Source organism: Haliotis asinina, chromosome 4, assembly GCF_037392515.1.
Source record: "Haliotis asinina isolate JCU_RB_2024 chromosome 4, JCU_Hal_asi_v2, whole genome shotgun sequence".
In the NCBI taxonomy this organism is placed as follows: domain Eukaryota; kingdom Metazoa; phylum Mollusca; class Gastropoda; order Lepetellida; family Haliotidae; genus Haliotis; species Haliotis asinina.
This window is the reverse complement of record NC_090283.1, coordinates 69890010-69908690: the sequence shown is the minus strand read 5'-3', so window position 1 is coordinate 69908690 and position 18681 is coordinate 69890010. Positions and strand designations below refer to the sequence as shown.

The 18681-nt window shown below is 37.3% G+C and overlaps 1 protein-coding gene across 2 annotated transcripts in view; it reads left to right on the top strand.

The window, feature by feature from the left end:
• Positions 1-18681, top strand: part of LOC137281835 (anosmin-1-like) — a 70982-nt gene that overhangs the window by 13655 nt on the left and 38646 nt on the right. The window lies entirely within an intron of this gene.

Here is an 18681-nt window from a genome sequence, read left to right as displayed (position 1 = left end):
CGCTCACCTGAAAAAATGTTTAATTTAGAATTGCTGTGAGATTCTTGGAGATGCAAGTCACGTAGCATTGAGTGAGTGAGTGAGTGGATTATGTTTTATGTCAGCATTTTTCCAGCTGTGTAAGAGGAGACCAGGTTTTTCTCACATAGACATTGTAATTCCAAGTGCCATGTAGCATTGAGCGAGTGAGTGAGTGAGTTAAAAGTTTTATGAAGGAGGAGACCCATTTTGCTCACATAGACATTGCAATTCCAAAGTATTGATGAGTTTCTTCAAGTACATATTTCTTCATTACCTTATTATTTACAAAGAAAAAAGGTCATAGCAACAAAGTTAAAAGCAATTTATCATACCCATTACAAAGTTACAATGTAGGGTAAGGCATTGATCAAGATTTATCTGTAGCATGTACATCACGGCCAAGGTCGGAAATAGTTTTCCAAATGCTAGTCAGTCAGGCTAGCTATGCCTGAAAGTTACTAGCCCACAAAATAACTCACTAGCCTCAGATCAAACAAAAGATTACTCAAAGGTAAGCTGATAATATTCTGGCCATAAGGGTGCATGGTTTGAAAATGTATTAGAACTTAACAGATCAAGAGAGTGATATATTTACAAAATGATGCCATGACGCCAGTCAGGTCAGTGACTGTGGAGATTTACCAGCCTGACTTGATTTTAACAAGGTACGGCTCGTGGCTGTTTCACACACTGACCACTCCACATTACCCATGTTCTCATTCTTTCACTTTTATACACCTGGAAACGTAGGTGTACCGTTTTTTCGATGTTCTATACTTAGATATACTATATAGAGTGATAGACTGTGTGAGTGATTATGGGATGGGTTTAGTCAAAATTTTGGTGGCAGAGTTCCTGTGGCCATTTTAGTAATATTCCAGCAATATCAGGTGAAGACACCAGGAATGAGTCTCACACATTCTACCATATGGGGAATGGAACTGGGTTTATGGCCTGATAAGTCAACACTTTCACTACTGTGCTATCCCAAACGACCTTGAAAATGATATTGAAAAAAGCATATTCAGCACCACCAGACAGTGTGTTTCCTGATGTATGTCTGAATTAAAGCAATCGATGTACAGATTTCCAGAGTGATGTACATTGAACTAAGGGAAGGGATATGTGTAAATTTTTAAATTATGTATGATGATGTATTTATTCATTGACACACTGATGAAGTATCAGTCATATAAATACCAATATCCCTCATCAATTTTATCCAGTATTTGTTACAACAAACTCAATGACTGATAGTGTGTTCCATATGACAAGAACTTTGACTAAATTATACTACTAGTGACTTGGATAAAAATATATTTAGTTATTTTCACCAGCGGCATATTTGTTATAAAGGATGTTTACTATAAATTCTTTTGTTAGATCTTTTTTTATTCAGTTATATTCCTAACACCAGTCCCATTTCATGTTGTCCTTCTTGAATCCCGCAAATGTAATGCACACCTGGATACTGCACATTAAAGTAGGTAACATTACTGCATCATAAAATTGGTAATAAAACTCAGGTGAATAGATTTTCATAAAACTTATTCACAATAATTGATTTTTGAAAATAGAAGAAATTATGCACATAAATTGAAATTTATGTTCACTGGGTGACTGATACAGAACTAAAGCTGGCTTGGTGATGAATAAATTAGACAGATATTAACCATGAGTGGAATCATTTTACCCTTAAATATCAATATAATGGTGATCCATGATTGAGATTCTGTTCACTTCAAACATCACTGCAGGGGGTGTACAACAAGGTCCCACAACTTTCCCTATTTAATTTATTCATGAATAACCAAAAAATATTATCATCACGTCATACATAGTTGAATGACAGAGCATAAACTAGAAATTATTAAACTTAACGTAACACTGGATGTGGCTAAAAGTTTCACATTCTGTGAGAAGTTCTTAGACCGATAACTCACTGTTGGCACCTCAGTATTGTTTGAATGTACATAACTGTCAAGATGTGCTTGTAAAAGAGAAAATGTGTAGTCTCTCATTTCACATTCTTTTCTCAAAAGAAATTATTCATAAAATATGCACCAAGCTCTCATAATAAAATCAGAGCGTGACTGTTGTGCTGATAAAAGTGGGGCCTTAAGCCTTGGCAGGTATGCACCAACAGGTGTGTGGAAATGAATAAACTTGCTAGAGAGCATGTATTGTTTCTGTATCATGCATCATAGAAGCCAGATAATTCCCTTGTTAGATTGTCATGGTAACACCGATTGTTTCTATCTGTCCAGTTAAAATATCATTGTTCTTGGTTAACTCAGTATTTAATCCATGACTTTTATACAAAATCACTTCATGTTTTCTCTGCAATAACTTTCAAGTCAACATCCATTTAATCTGTTTTCACAACATACAGGACTTTTTTTCTGGTATTTTTTGACCGAGGATTCTTGACCTATTATCATGGTATTACTTGTGGCCAAAATAACGCTTTCTCCAGTATCATGCTTTTGTTTTCACATTTTTGTTGGGAAAGATCCTGTTTGGTTTGTAGAGGAAATATTAAATAACTTAGTTTGTGAAAACGTTTCTGAATGAGTAAATGTAAGCTTGTTTCTTCTCAAACATGGTGGGGCGTTGGGATAGTGTAATGGTTAGTGTTCCCGGGTTCAAATCCCCAAATGGGTACAATGTGTGAAGCCCAGTTCCCTCGTCATGGTATTGCTGAAATGTTGCTGAAAACAGCTTAACATGATACTTACTCACAAATATGGAATGTTGGAGGTTGGATGGTGAGGTTGGACTTGTGGTTTGAAACCCAGTATTGTAAAGAACACCTCCATTGTTGACATCTGTCAGTAAGGACACATACCAGGGTTACAGGTGTTAGACTTTGTGGTTGATGTACCACATGTCTGCCCAGCCTGAACACAGAAGGGAACAATAATCATGTGTGTGTACCGCGATTTATCCTGAACTTCCTGGATGTGTGGTAGTGCTGATCGTCCATGGGAAGGTCACCGAACAGTACGACATGACAAAAAACTAGCACCTGTCATACTGCTGTCACTTACTGCTGGTCAGTGGTTTCCTTCCACGATGACAGTGAATGTCCACAATCGGCTGTATACTGTCAGAAGGTTATCATCACTACATTAGTATTGATGAACGCCAATGTATCCCTCTGGGCATGTACAGGTGATCTTTAGGTTATGGGCTATTGCTGGAACAGCTCTAGGACAAGAACTAGACTTAGAGACAAAGCATTTCAGTCAGCCAGTGGATAGGTAGTCCATTGATAATTGAAGTACCAGTTTTCAAAGAACAGGGGCGGTGGGGTAGCCTAGTGGTGTAAACATTCACTTGTCACACTGACATTCCCACATGGGCGCAATGGTGTCTCCTGCCATGATGTTGCTGGAATATTCCTAAAAGCCACGTAAAATCAATTTCACTCACTCACTCACTGACTGACTCACTCACTCAAGCCTATTTCTAGTGTCTCCTGCCATGATGTTGCTGGAATATTGCTAGAAGCCATGTGAAATCAGTTTCACTCATTCACTCACTCTAGCCTATTTCTAGTGTCTCCTGCCATGATGTTGCTTGAATATTGCTAGAAGCCACGTAAAATCAATTCCACTCACTCATGCACACTTTGCTGTAATTATTATCAACATTAGTAAATCTGCCTATACATTTTTAATAAGCATATTTTAGACACCCATTTCACATATATTCTTTTCATCACAGCAGACATATTCTGTGAAACATTTCTGAGAATAGGATACTTCAACAGGAAAATGCTAAACATATTCAGAGATTACACAGATTACATAAATTATCATCTGGAACTCTTCCCAGATCATAGACAGATCTATTTAGAACATTGGCAAGGCCCTCAGTAAAAGCTAAGGTTGAAGTGTGTTCCCCCATGCAGGTGACAGCCAACCTGATGCCCATCAACCCACCTGCCCCCTATCTTACTACATAATAGATTTCTCAGTGAAGGTGAAATTGAATCTTCCCCAAGCTGCAAGCACCTTCTTGAATCAAACAATCCTCTTCCTCAATCCTCGTAATTGTATGTAAAAGCAGTCCCCTACATAAAGGCACCATGTAACAAATATTCAGACATAATTTGTCCTTTTAGAGCACATTTCTATCCTCCTTGTTCCCCTGTTTGCCTACTTAGGCTTTGTTAGCTTATCTTCCTTGGGACCTTGGACCAAGGCAAACACTTCTGACCTCGCTGATGAGCTAGACCAGAAAGCTAGACCAAAGCTATTGTAAGCGAGTCTCCCCATCTACACAATATTACTTATTACCTGCCAAAATCAGTAATTTTACACCTGTTAATACCTAAGCTGAAAGGCATTTCTGGGTATAGAAACTCCAGCAGACGTCAACCCTCAGGATCTTGGAATACACTGCAAACTCACTTGGGGGTTAGACAGTTTGGGGACTTTCACTCTTCTGTCTTCTCTGGGCATTCATAGTCTTTGAATGGGAACATTACTGGAAGATATGTATAATGTTGTAAGACACAGAGGTCATTGTTCTATGTCCCTTTGTTTACTGTTCATATACAAGGCCAGAGATTGCTTCAAAATTTTGAAATAAATATTTATGAAATATTTCACCCCTCAAGTGTGTCAGCATAACTGTCAGTAGCATGCATTTAGAACAAAATATACCTCTAAGGCCACATCTTTATTTCTTTTTTTTTCGATCCCCTGGTCATTTTTTTTCAAGAGTAAGAAATGAAAAAATACATAATTTTCCCCTCTCAAAAAATACAATCTGGATGTTTTTATTGGCCAAAAATGTAAACTTACGCGAAAATGTTTTTTAGATTGTTGTCAGCTCCATATACACTTCATATATTGCCAAAAGTAAAATACTTTTAGTATTTAGAAGGAATATTACTTTGACCAGTGAATTTTTTTCCTTCCGCTTTTAGGTTTTCTGAGGACAAAGATCCTTCAAACAAGACATGATATTGATCTGGCCTAAGCATATGTTAAGGGTTTGAAATCTTTGACCCAGGTCACAAGGAAACAGCTTCACCATTTCTGATGGAGTTTGTGACTTGAGACAGAGTGATAAGTAACGTACTGTGATTACTTTTAATGTCATAATCAGTGAGTAATCATCTGGTGTTATGTATATATTTCACTTACATCTACAGTTTTAAATGAAACTCAAAATTGTGAGTTTAATGTTGACACTTGTCATTGAAATCCAAGACATATGCAATGCAACATTCATGATCAGATTTAAAGATAAATCAGTTTTGAAATCACGGGCTTTTGTTAGTATTGCAGGCATTTCATGTGGGTTTGAATCCCAGATGTACACTGATTTTGATTTTGGGTTTGCCTGTACCATAGTCTTGATTGTGAGTTTCACTGAAATACTTAAGGCAGCATCAAAGCAATACTTTCAGTTTCCTTCTGTCTCAGGCTGATGCATGATGAAACAAGTGAAACATTGTTCAAAGATTATATCAAGTTTGTTTGGTTGGTTGGTGTTTGATGCCACACTCAGCAATATTATACAGGCAATATGGCAGCAGTCTGTAAATAATCAACTGTGGACCTGACAGTCTGGTGATCAACATATTGATCTACATATTTGGGATGCGGTGGCAGTGTCAACCAAGTCAGCAAGCTTGACTACCTGGTTCCATCAGTAGCCTTTTACGACAAGCATGGGTTGCCGAAGATCAATTATAATGCTTTGTCATTTCTTCTACAGGTGACAAACAATGAGAAAAATGAATCACACTTTATTGCTGTTGATCAGGACTGCAACAAATCCACTATGAGGCAAATACATATCACAAGTATTGGGTAACAAATTCAAGTGGACAGCAATGACTACACAAATTCAGTATCAGATGTATTTTTCTTCATATTCATCTAAACAATGGCCAATTAAAAACATTGCGAATATTCAGTTCTAAAGGCAGACCAATTTTATTTCTTTCTTTACCTGATCTGCCAGTCATATTTTTTCAAAATTAAGAAACAAAATAACAATTAATTTTCCCCGCTCAAAAAATAAAATCCTAATATGAATGAGATATAAGTGGAATACTCTTTTAATCCCTGTGAAACCTAAACTCACTCACCTTATTTTAGCTGATATAACCAAAGCAAAAGAATTTGCATGTACCTGGAAACTCATATGGGTTTTTGCCTTGACAGGTGATATTTTTCTCATTTTTCTCTTTTCTACCTTTGGGTTTTCTGAGGACAAAATTCTGTAAACAAGAAATAAAATTGGTCTGGCCTAATGATCACAAATAATGAACTGAACTTGTGAAGTGATGTGGTAAGTGATGTGGTTTGATTCACCAAATATGTAAGACAATGATAACAGCTCTGCTGCTATTTATGTACCCTTCTGTACACCGTACATTTAGTTGTAAGAGCTTCATCACTTTTAAATTCAACATCAGATGATTTCTTAGTGTGCCGATGATCATGACATCCAACTGATCATGTCTCCAAGCAATGTAGGTACAAGCTGTAGATATAAACAATAGGCTAACCTTGAACCCTATAGAAATAGTGTTAGGAAAACAGGCAGGTGCCCCCTCTTATGCTGATTCATCTCTGCTTGACAGTTAACGATAAAATATGCTACAAATACTTGATACTTTTTTCTTTACAAGGTGGCACTCTTCCTATTGATGATACACATCCTATTTCGTGAGATAAGAACCGTACTGTCATTTCATTCACAGCTTATCTTTAATATCAATGAGTCACCCGGCAGGCATGTTGGAATTAAAGCAGCATATCTCTAAGGTGGCCGGGGCCTCATGTTATGGAATAAATATGGTAATTGATGGGGTATTTGCATAATAATGATGAAATGAGGATTTGATTGAGTTACACCTTCTTGTTGGGTTTGTGATGTTATCAAGCCTATGTAAAGTTCAGTGGTTTTTTACGATGATTGATGTTCTCCAACGTGTCAGCGATGGCATACAGGTTATCTGTCACTACTATCATCCATAATGTGGACGTTCTGCTTGTTTATAGCTCAACTTGCACATATGTGTTGATCCCAAAGGGTGGAGAATGGCTCCAGATATATGATATGATCAACTCCCATGACAGGATCCCTGGCTGGAGATTCAACATGTAACTAGACCTTAAAAATAGTAGAGATAGGTATTGCAGAGAATATCGCGATGTGAATGCATACATTACAATACATATTGCAATATATATGCTTTCGCATTGCAATATATATTTCACAATACATTTTGCAGTATATTGCAAGAAGTTCTTTAAACAACAAAATACTCATATAATGCTTTTTCTGTAAAGCAAAAACACAACAAAATCACAATGCTTGATTAAGGTTTAATAAAAATCCTGACAAAAATGTGAACATTTTAAAACTCAAAATGCTACCATGAAACCTTTCCAGTAGTATTGATGGACACTACATTGAACTGTTCGTTGTTGAGGTTGACACTTTACAACAAACACATAAGTCCCGGAATGAAATAACGGAAATATCTGAAGACGTCCTAGCATTACAAACTTATCTGAATCCATGTCAAAATACCAGGTTTCCATCAGCATATCGCAATACATTTTCATATCTGGCTACACTGCACAACCTTAAAAAAAGCCATAATTATTTCGAAGTGATAGTTCTCAAATGATTCATATACCATAACTCTTTAAATTTATGTCAGATGAGTTATGCACAGGTCAATTTATGGTTCCTCACAGTTACTTACTGTGGTAAAACACAACTTCTTTGAGTGGCATTCTCTCTTTGAATGGCTGTCATACTGCTGATGCTTTGCAAACAAAAAGTATCGTAATATCTTTTATCAGAACAAGTATATTAGGTAACAGAATAAAAGAATTTTGGTAATTATCTGGGTATTTTTTAAGTCTTTGAAGGGCATTTAGAAGTGAAATACATAAGAATGAAGATTTTTATGGATATCAACTTCTTTATTTGAGAACACAAAGTTTCGGAGTTAATGCTTACTCCTTCATCAATGAAGATTTTTATGGATATCAACTTCTTTATATGAGAACACAACGTTTCGGAGTTAATGCTTACTCCTTCATCACCTGGTGGAGTAAGCATTAACTCCGAAACGTTGTGTTCTCATATAAAGAAGTTGATATCCATAAAAATCTACAACGTTTCGGAGTTAATGCTTACTCCTTCATCACCTGATGGAGTAAGCATTAACTCCGAAACGTTGTGTTCTCATATAAAGAAGTTGATATCCATAAAAATCTTCATTCTTGGGTATTTTTTGTTTTTTTGTTGTTTTTTTTGTTACAATATACACAGATTTTCATTCACAAATGATGTTACCATTCGTTTTTCATTGATTGACAGCATACTTTTCGTACTGTAAATTGTTTAAGGAACTGTGAATGATGTACCTTGATTATCTGATAGCTGGTATGAGAATAATAACATATTTTCAGGACCTAAGTGTGTAGGATCTGTCGTTATGGTTACTGTTACTCACTGACAAATGGTTTAACTCTGAATGTATAACGATATGCGTCACAATACAGGTACATGAAGCACAATACATTGTGCTGCAGTTCAATTGCCAGTGCAGGACACTAAACAAAGCACATGACCTTAAGCATAACATCTTATTGTTTTTGCATGAGGAGACATTTCAGTGTAGATTCTCACAAGAAGTTGTTATACATCAAGTCGTGTGTACAATCAAACTGAACTCAACATACTATGAACTCAGTCTACAAATTACGAAGTTTTGTTTACTTTTGACTCAACTTTTAACACATTAATCAGTGAGACAAAATATAGTTTTAGTGTTTTTCAGCAAGGACCTTGTGAGTGGCGTTCTCACCAAACAACATACATCTCTGTGTACTTTATGGCATGCATTTATCAACTTTGTATACCTTAGTCCACATCCTAATCCAAATCCTTTGGTACAAAGTTTATTGAAAATTTTAATCAAATTGGGATTACACCTTGATCGGCAACATCATGAAACTCCACTTTACCTCACACATGGTCGTCATCTAGCTGAGCAGTCAGTCTCGTAGTCCCTCAGCCACATTAATTTCCCTACTGATTAACCCTCAGTGAAATGTGGTCTGTGTCACAGTCCCTCAACCACATTAATTTCCCTTCTGCCAAGCACTTGGTAATGCTAAAGCCTTAAAAAGCCCATATTTCTGAATCTCTCTTCTCATTAATGCTCCTTTTCAGTGTAAAAGAATTTTTTTGTTTCCATCAACATTACACATATTCAGAGACTAAGCATTAGTTTTGTAATGTGAAAGCCTTAAAGGAAGCAAGCCCAGATTGTTTAATCCCTCTTCCCACTAGAACTCCCATTACAATGTAAAAGGAATTGTTTGTTCCTGTCAAAATAGATATATATTCAGACACAAAGCATTAGTCTACGTGCTTGGGTGTAGAAGTTAAAACAAGTAACAATTAATTACTGCCCTCTGTAACATATTCAGTGTCATACAGATATATATGTGTGTTGTTCATCTATTGCTGGTAGGGAGAAGGTAGCGCTCATCATGACCGTGATTCAGCAAAGTGTAGGGTCCAGTGTCCTTGGATCTGTGTGCAATGTGACACTCGGTATACAGCAAATCTCTCTCAATCCTGCAACGCTTGGCTGACTTGTACCTCCCACAGCTGATAAACTGGATCAAATGTTCGGGTTTGAGAGCATGGAGATAGCCCCGTTCAGAGTGTTGTGGATCCATTGCATAGTTAGAAAAGTCAGGGTGTCTGCTGATAATGTTGGCAGTTATGATTAAAGGTATATGAATTACACTGCTTTGAAATTATTTTTTGTAATTTTCTATGGCCTGCTTTTTTATGCACCATATTTCTAATATGGCCATCCATCCCCTTTCATTACATGGTGACGATCATACCCCACATTTCTTTGTTGGCAAGCCATTCCCGTAGCTCTGTGATATCACTGCATGCATTCTCTACAGACGACATAATGACTGTATTACACGCTGCAATGAAGTCTCAGATATTGACTGTTTCCAGACTGCTAATCTGTCTCACGGTCTCTGAACCACATTATTTAACTGTCTGCCTAGCCCTTGCTGCAGTGCTAAAGCCTGAAATGATGCAAGTCTACATTACCTCAGGTTCTGAATCTCCCTCTGTGCTGGGACTCCTTATTTGTGTACAAGGAGGTGTTTGTTACTGTCAAAATCATATACATTTAACGACTAAGCGTTAGTCTCCTAGACTGCTTTTGTATTGCTTTAGTGAGTGAGTCAGTCAGTGAGTCAGTGAGTGAGTGAGTCAGTCAGTCAGTCAGTCAGTCAGTCAGTCAGTCAGTCAGTCAGTTTAGTTTTACACCGCACATAGCAATATTCCAGCTATATGGCGGTGGTCTGTAAATAATTGAGTCTGGACCAGACAATCCAGTGATCAACAACATGAGCATCGATCTGCGCAATTGGGAACTGATAACATGTGGCAACCAAGTCAGTAAGCCTGACCACCCGATCAAGTTAGTTGCTTCCTACAACAAACATAATCGCCTAAATACTCTACAACAGCAGTAAAAATGTATGATTTCTTTAAAAAAATACATTAAATTAGAATTGCTAATAGCATATGTATCATACGCAAAAAACATCATTTACACTTTCCATTTAATATCAAGCTATTCATGGATATTTCTTACTGATTAAGGTGAGTAGAATGTTAATAACAAGTTCTTAGAATATCAATATAAGGATGAACATCTTTGGAAATGCTAACACTCATTTTGGCAAAAATACTCATTTTTGCATAAGTATTTGGTCAAAATACTAATTGGGCTGAAGCATGATAGGCATCTCTGGACTGTGTTTCAGGACCACCCCCCACCCCCACCCACCCACCCCTGTGTTTTCAGTAGCAGGTTGCACTGACATTTAGTCCCACAAAGACTGGGTTTTTTTATTTAAAAGACAAAAATGGTATCTCTCTACAACACAAATCTAAACGGTGCCTAGAACAATCCTTAATTTCTGAAGAATTATAAGCTTAACAAATCATTCAAGACTTAAACAGGATTCATGTTTAATGTATTCTCAATTGTCTGGGTGACAGTATTTTTTGATTGTTGTTTAACACCTCACTGGCAGAGTATGTGGCGGAGGTATTTAAAAATCAGACAATCCAGTGATCAACAGCATGAATATCAGTCTATGTAATTAGGATACCAGAGTCTGGGTTACAGGTGATTGAATGGTGACAAATGGTTTTGCTGGTTAGCTTTGGTTTATTCCATGTTATCGTCCCCCCTAAATATGAGGTAATTTCTCTCAATTATTTACAGGCTGCTGTCATACATTGGTAACAGGTCTGAATATTGGTGACTGTGGAGTTAAAAATTCAAACAAATCAATGTTATGGGAACAAATGAAGAACAATCAGGACAGGGGACATGATGGTAAAGATGTAATATACAGAAGAGACCGCATGTAGCCCAGGATGCACTTAGGACAAAGCATTTTTTAATGAAAGTGAGACTGTTTTTCAATACATTGTAATGTGATTAATATTAGATATAGGAATGTAATGCAATATAATTATTGTTAGGTGACATAAAATATATTTCTTGTTTCTCATCACTTTTTTAAAAAAAACTGTGGGTAGGTAGAGCGGATTATATTTTTTGATAATTCTTGTTTTATTCTTTATGCAGTGTTAGTTGAAAAGATGGAATGCCAGAAGCTGAGATGGATTTCAGGAATCGGCTATATACACACAAATGTACCAGTGCCAAATTATTTATTTATTTATTTTTTGGGTTGGATAGTAATCGTTCGCAAAACAAGAAATTAATCTTATGTGGCCTAATATAAAATGCAATATATGTTTGTTTGTGAAAAGGGTCCTCCATGCAGAGTCTGTTCATTGGAAATTGTGTCATAATAATGTGTTAAAGATGACAAGAATTTTTATGGATGATCAACTTCTTTATTGCAGGGTAGCGACGTTTCGGTATAGATTCTTATACCGTTTTCAAGCGTGTATAAGAATCTTGAAAACGGTATAAGAATCTATACCGAAACGTCGCTACCCTGCAATAAAGAAGTTGATCATCCATAAAAATTCTTGTCATCTTTGTCGGTATAGATTCTTATTTGTCACACGCTTGAAAACGGTATAAGAATCTATACCGAAACGTCGCTACCCTGCAATAAAGAAGTTGATCATCCATAAAAATTCTTGTCATCTTTATCTCAGCAACTTCTAGAATGCCTCTCAAACAGTTTATAATAATGTGTTGACAAATCAGCGATAGTGATAGCAGGTGTTTGTGAAAAGATGAGAATATCCTGACCTGCCAGTCCCACCAGTCTAACTCATGGTATATTGTGGTTGTACAGGGTTTCAAAATTCTTTTTAAAAGCTACTTGCCATTGGGCAAGTGACTTCAAGTAAGTAACTTTTCCTAACTAATTTTCCTCCTTGCCTTGATTTTATGACACAAAGTTTGATGTTAATGTTTACTGGTCTGTTTACTGAAGAGTGATAAATTTTTAAAAAAACTATGGCTCTGCTTTATTATTGCAAAATGTAATAGTTACATTATGAGCAGATATGAAATGAAATCCAAGTTTATCTGAAGTTTGAAACCATAAGTGGAAATTATCTACTAGCCCACGGGCAAGTAAGATACCAATATTTGAAATGAAAACTGACTAGTCCTGGGCATCTGGTTGGTGTTGGGAATTTTGAACCCCTGTCATAGCAAACCCAATGGTACCACTAATTTTAGTTTGTCATTACGCTAGTTGATTATATGCATTTGAACTATATTATACAAGTGGCCAGGATCAAACCCTCCTGCCCAGTATTTTATATATGTTATTTTTTGGGGGGTGGAGTATTCGCTATAAACATAGTTTAGTATATTACATAAATCCTATATACGATGGACTCTGGCAATACATGTATATTCTTGATGTCCGTCAATACAAAACTGCTTACACTACACCGTTTGAGATGATACCTGTGAATGTTGGATATTTGTTAGCATATGTTTGAATCATGGTCCTAAATATCCTGGTCTGGTTGGTGAAAAAGTATAGTAGACATTTAGCCAAAGCAGGAAAAAGAATCTCTATGAAGTTTTCTCATAAAGATCATGATGAAAGCGAATCTGGCTTAAGTTACCCCATAAAGACAGGCAGGGAAGACCAGCTACAGAGTTGTGACCTCATAACCTGATTCAGGCCCAGTGACAGGTGACACACTCGGCTTGAATGAGTTGATTGTCACAAAGGTGACCCGAGGTCATAGGCAAACATGCACAGGTCTGTTGGTGGGTGGGGTCACTGGCAAACTAACAGCCTACTGGTGTTGAGGGGTCAGATTGGGGACAGATCTTTTGTTGGGTGGGTCACAAGAAGGTGGGCACAGGTCTGCTGTTGGGTCACAAGCAAACAGTCACAGATCTGCATGTGGTTGGGTCATAAGCAAACAGGTCTTTGGGTGGGAGAGGGAAACGTCTGATGGTTGTTTGGGTCACAGGTCTATTGAGGGGAAGTATAACAAATCTGTTGGTGGGTGAGGTAACAGGTAAAGTGGGGGTAACAAGTCCACTTTTTGGTAGGGCAACAGGTCTGCTGGTGGGTGAGGTAACAGGTGTAGTGGGGTAACATGTCCATTTTTTGGTGGTTCAGCGGGTCTGCTGGTGGGTGAGGTAACAGGTGTAGTGGGATAACAAGTCCACTTTTTGGTAGGGCAACAGGTCTGCTGATGGGTGAGGTAACAGGTGTAGTGGGGTAACAAGTCCACTTTTTGGTAGGGCAGCAGGTCTGCTGGTGGGTGAGGTAACAGGTGTAGTGGGGTAACAAGTCCACTTTTTGGTAGGGCAGCAGGTCTGCTGGTGGGTGAGGTATGGTTCTGCAGAAAATGCTTGGTAACTTCTCGTACTCTTCACATGGCAGCCATGTGATGATAGAATGTATACATCATTCTTGAAGCCAGCTAGCTGTGTTTGGTAAGGAGTTCAGGATTTACTTTGTTCCTATGACAACTATTTAACCACATGCACTTAAATATGTTCAGTAGTAGTTTCAAAATTTCTTAGAGCATGTGTCGTAAGAGGCGACTAACGGGATCGGGTGGTCAGGCTCGCTGACTTGGTTGGCGCATGTCATCGGTTCCCAATTGCGCAGATCGATGCTCATGTTGTTGATCACTGGATTGTCTGGTCCAGACTCGATTATTTACAGACCGCCGCCATATAGCTGTAATATTGCTGAGTGCGGCGTAAAACTCAACTCACTCACTCACTCTTAGAGCATGTTTCAAAGTATAACAGTTTTCAGCTGTTGATCACATCCTGACAGCAAGTTACAAGGAAGACAGCAGAGCCTGCTCCAATGGTCCTTGTAAAAGAATGAATGAATTTGGTTTGACTGTTAAAACTGGATATCAGATATTAAAAATTTGTATTATACACATTCCTCGAGATAGTTTTCACTTTCACAAGTTTTAACATGTGAATAATCCTGCTGTAAAGAGTTGGTCTATAAGTGATGGCATTGTATTTCATGTTGTGGTGTGTTTATATATATTCTCACATTAGGAATGAAGATTTTTATCGATATCAGCTTCTTTATTATGAGAACACAACGTTTCAGAGTTAATGCTTACTCCTTCATCAGGTGAATAAGAAGGGGGTACAGAGCTATATTTTTATGTACAGGTAAACAATAACAAAGTAACAAGTGGAATGAGTTAACAAAAGCTGGAAGCCAGTATAAACAAGCACTGATAGGAAGCCGACAGTTATGATAACAATGATGGAAGCCAATGGTAAGATTATGTTTACATAACACATCATAACACAGTCATCATAACTGTCGGCTCCCTATCAGTAATTGTTTATACTGGCTTCCAGCTTTTTGTTCCAACTCATTCCACTTGTTACTTTGTTATTGTTTACCTGTACATATAAATGTAGCTCTGTACCCCCTTCTCATTCACCTGATGAAGGAGTAAGCATTAACTCTGAAACATTGTGTTCTCATAATAAAGAAGTTGATATCCATAAAAAATCTTCATTCTTATGTATTTCACTTCAAAATGCCCTTCAAAGACTATTTTCACATTGTTTCTAGGCAGAAAATCAAACCAATGCTAACCACTAAGCCGCCCTTCTGTCAGCAACAATTAATGTTGCTGCAGGTGCACTGTACTGACAACATTTGTGTGCAGTGGGGTGGGTTAATGCTGATTGAACATTATTGATTCAGCGCTGTTTGTATAATTTCAATAATATACGCCTTGAATGTGTTCCCAGAGATTAAGCGGTGCTGAAAACCCTTGCCAAGCTATTGAATAATTCAGTATCTTTCGTTTATTGTGCAGCATTCCTCCACGGAATGTAATTGAAATAAAAATGGTGATATTGATTGCTTTGAAACTAGGTGGAGATCTGAGTGGTGTTTTGATAGGTTGGTAAGTGAAATATTTTTGTCTTTATTGACATCTCTTCCGCTAGTTATCAGCTACCAAACTTCCAAAGTGGGTTTTGGAAATAAAGTCAGGCTCAAAAAATGTATTAAAGATTGTTCTCATTAGTGGTAATATTAATCATGCACAAAATCAGTATGCATGAAATCTCATTAGTTTACACTTGAAAGTCACATTAAAAGATATCCCTAAATTGTGAATTTGGAATATTTTAGTCAGGAGACCAACATCTAGCTTGATAAATATTAATAAGCTGTTAATAAAAATATTAATAGTGGTAAACAAGTTTTGATGCATATCTTATCATAAAATGGAGGAAATATATGCTCCTGTCCTACAAGTGTGAAGTGGCACTTCAAGATGTGTCCCAGATTTCCTTTCTCATACAGTAAATTCAGGAAATCCAAATAATAAAAAAATGTTTAAAAAAAAACAAATAAAATATTCCTGTTCTTAAAGCATAAAAAGCTGCTACAAGAACTGACCTAGTTGCCTTCTTTCACTCTGAATATTTCAGGAAATTAAAATTCATATATATCCAGAAAAATGTTCCTCTTCTGGAAGTCTATGAAAGTACTATAAGAAATGTCCCAGATTTCCTTTGTCACTCAGGAAGTGCGACACACACAAAGCGGGACACAGTCCGTATATCACAGAAGATACTTCCAGCGATTTATATCTACCCGTGTGTACACAGCACTTCAAACATTTGTGGTTGTCAGGACTCAAAACCACAAGACCTAAAAACGTGTACCTGTAATAGGACCCACGTGTGGTTGACCGCTATCCCTGTCATACCTGGTGTGGTGACCACAGAATACACCAGTGTTTGTTGACCTCAAAATACCTTGACTAGACCAGGCTTTTTTTAGAACCATGACACGATCTCCAGTATTGAAGGTCTGTTACAAAGGGGATAGGTACTGGCAAAATGTTGCGTGTAAAGGGGTAATTTTCATTTCAGAATATTCTATGACTATGGTAATTTGGTTAGGGGTTTAGTACCCATGGCGTGTTATGACCGTGGCAGTTCATTCAGAAGATGTAATGAAAATGCCTCAGCTGTTGTTTATAGCCCATGATTGATTAGGGGTGGAAATCCTCTTTCATAGGGGTGGTGTTGTGGTGAAGTGCTAGCTGTTCACTGTGTAGAGAGAGATTTTATTCCCTATACATGTACTGCATGAGGAGATTAGTCTTCGAGTCCTGGAATCGTTGTCATGCTGCTCTGATATTGTTGAGACCTGTCGTACAACCCCTGCTTTGATATTGCTGGAATATTGCTGAAACATACACTGTTACCCTGGCAGTTTAGAAAAAATAGTATTTCTCATAACATTTGAAAAATAAAGGTTGGTTGAAATTTGATCTTTTTATATTTTTAATGTTCGTAGCAAGTCAGCAATTTTGCTACTTATTCTTGTACCTTGATTCCAGCACCTAATGTTAAAATTACCTCAAGTTAAACCACTGTGTCAAGTTGCTGTTTTAGGAATTTCTGTACAAAGGCCAGACCAATTTTATTTCTTGTTTTACAAATTAGCTGGTTGTATTTTTTCAAGAATAAACAAAAAATAATAATTTTACCCGCTCAAAAAATAAAATGTTAATGTGATATTAGTGAAATACTCTTGAAATCAGGATGAAAACTAAACTCACTCGATTTATATTTAGTTGATATTAACAAACCAAAAGGGTTAACATGGAAACTCATGTTGGTTTTTGCTTTGACTGGTGATTTTTATTTATATTATTTTCCCCTCCTGCCTGTAGGCTTTCTGAGGACAAAAAAAACATTTAATAGGAAATAAAATTGGTCTGGCCTATGTAAGATATGGTTAGATGGACTTGGTGACATCCTAAATGTCGCTATAGTGGCAAACAGACCTGGGGTATTATCGCAGTTGAGTGGTGCAGTGGGGTAGCCTAGTGATTAAAGTGTTTGTCTTCTGAGAGATGTAGCTTCCAATACCCACCAGGGGTACATTGTGTGAGGCCCATATCTGGTATCCTCCATGTGATATTACTGGAATATTGTTGATGGTCTCTCCCTCACATTAGATTAATAATTAATATTCTGAGTGAGTAAGTGTAGTTTTACGCCGCACTCAGCAATACTGGCATCCAAGTCAGTGAGCCTGACCACCCAATCCCATTAGTCGCTTCTTATGACAAGCATAGTTGCTTTTGTAGCAAGCATGGGTTGCTGAAGACCTATTCTACCCCACACCTTCAAGGGCTGGTTAATATTCTGAATACCATTCTCTAGTATATGGAGTGACGAACACATGATGATGGCAGCATTAGTGTCACCTTATACCCCTTATCAGTCACAGAAGTCCCTCATAACAGCTTCATTCCTGTTCAAAGACTCCAGCTTCATTGCTCTATTAACATTTGGTATTCCTCCTCCAAACATGCATGTGTTTGTAGTTCAGTAGTCTTTGTTTCCTTTTAAAGTGATTTTTTTTAAATCGCTTTTGTTCACCCAGCAGAAAATGGGTACCCGGTGGTATAAGTCATAAAGCAATTAACCCTCAAGGCAGCTTAGGTAATACGAGTAATAATGACCTTCATGTTGTATAGGCTTAGGTTATGTCCCTGCAATGTGTAGTTCACTGCTATATAAGTGGCCAATTATTATTGTTATCATTATTACTGAACAGCACATTATGTTTTTTATGGTGTCATTGATTTGGGGATTTAGATTTTGTGGTTGAGGTTTAGAAATATCTATAATTTTTTAACGACAAATCAAACCAGATGAGGAATGTCAAAAGCATTCCTCCCAGTGTAGATAGTTACCTACACAGAGCATGCGGGGATACCGGACTATGCATATATGAAAGCGCCAACTCTGGAGTGTGACAGGTTTTAATTTAACTGTTCTGTCACCCTCTCTGACCTGATTAACATTCCTTGGTTGATATATCCATGGCACATGTTGTAGCTCAAACTTATTGAAATTCTAAACATTCTTTCGACATGAGTCCTCTTTTTGACATTTTAAATGCCACTTTGTTTTAATGCTAATTTCAGCAATGTGGAAATCTGATGGTTTCTGTAGCATGTAGAAAAACGGGGAGAACTAATGGTTATAAATGTCAACTAACAAAGGCTGTTAAAGAGTAAGTGAACAAGTCTAGTTTTACACCGCACTGAGCAATATTCCAT